The sequence below is a fragment of the Phodopus roborovskii genome, unplaced genomic scaffold (assembly GCF_943737965.1).
Source record: "Phodopus roborovskii unplaced genomic scaffold, PHOROB, whole genome shotgun sequence".
Classification (NCBI taxonomy): Eukaryota; Metazoa; Chordata; class Mammalia; order Rodentia; family Cricetidae; genus Phodopus; species Phodopus roborovskii.
In genome coordinates this window covers 8,934,577-8,935,478 of record NW_026126598.1, presented here as the reverse complement: position 1 = coordinate 8,935,478, position 902 = coordinate 8,934,577, and the positions used below count along the sequence as shown (strand labels likewise).

The window sequence follows — 902 nt, the reverse complement described above, 5'->3', positions numbered from 1 at the left end:
GAAAACACTGCTTCAGTGTAGTCAATCACTACCTCTGGTTCTTACAGTCTTTCTGCCCTGTCTTCCATGATAATGACACCTGAATTTTGGGAGGAGATATGCTATAAATGTACTGTGGTAGCTTGAATGTGATGGGTTCCCATAATCTCACAGGGAATGGCACTATTAGGAGGCATGGCTTTACTAGAGTAGGTGTGGCCTTGTTGGAGGAAGTGTGTCACTGTGGGGTGGGATTTGAGGTGTTTTTTGCTCAAGCTACACTCAGTGTGACACTCAGCTCACTTCCTGTTGCCTGTGGATCAAGACATAGGACTCTCAGCTACTTTTCCAGCACCATGTCTGCTTGCATACAGGCCATGTCCTGCCATGATGATAATGGACTAACTTTTGAACTGTAAGCCATCCCAATTAAATGTTTTCTTTTATAAGAGTTGTTGTGGTCATGATGTCTATTCATAGCAATAAACCCTAACTAAGACATATACCACTTAGTGATTACTTTGGCAGCACATATACTAAAGTTGGAACAATACAGAGAAGATTAGTGTGGCCCCTGGGCTAGGATGATACTCAGATTCATGAAACATTCCATAATTTTTCCCTAACCCAGAAGTTACCTTTGATTGATAGTCACTTGCAGATCAAAACTTAGTTTTCTTCAAGGGAGTCTCACTAGGGAAACAAACAACTTTTCTTTTCTTTTCTTTTTTTAGCTTTTAAGTTTATTTTTTAAAATTTCATTTTGCTTTCCGATCACAGTTCTCCCTCCTCCTGCTCCCCTTTACCTCTCCCAGCCCACTCCCATACCCTTCTTCCACAGGGTAAGGGCTCCTATGGAGGTGGGGGTTGACAAAGCCTGACTAATTAAGTTGAGGCACTGTGTTAAAGCTGAACATGGATGG

At 41.9% G+C, this 902-nt stretch overlaps 1 non-coding gene across 1 annotated transcript; it reads left to right on the top strand.

Annotated features, from left to right (window-relative positions):
- Positions 1–491: 491 nt before the first annotated feature.
- LOC127237052 (U6 spliceosomal RNA) lies at positions 492–598 on the top strand. The gene has a single exon (XR_007835816.1). It is a non-coding gene; the product is annotated as a U6 spliceosomal RNA (small nuclear RNA).
- The last annotated feature ends 304 nt before the right edge of the window (positions 599–902 follow it).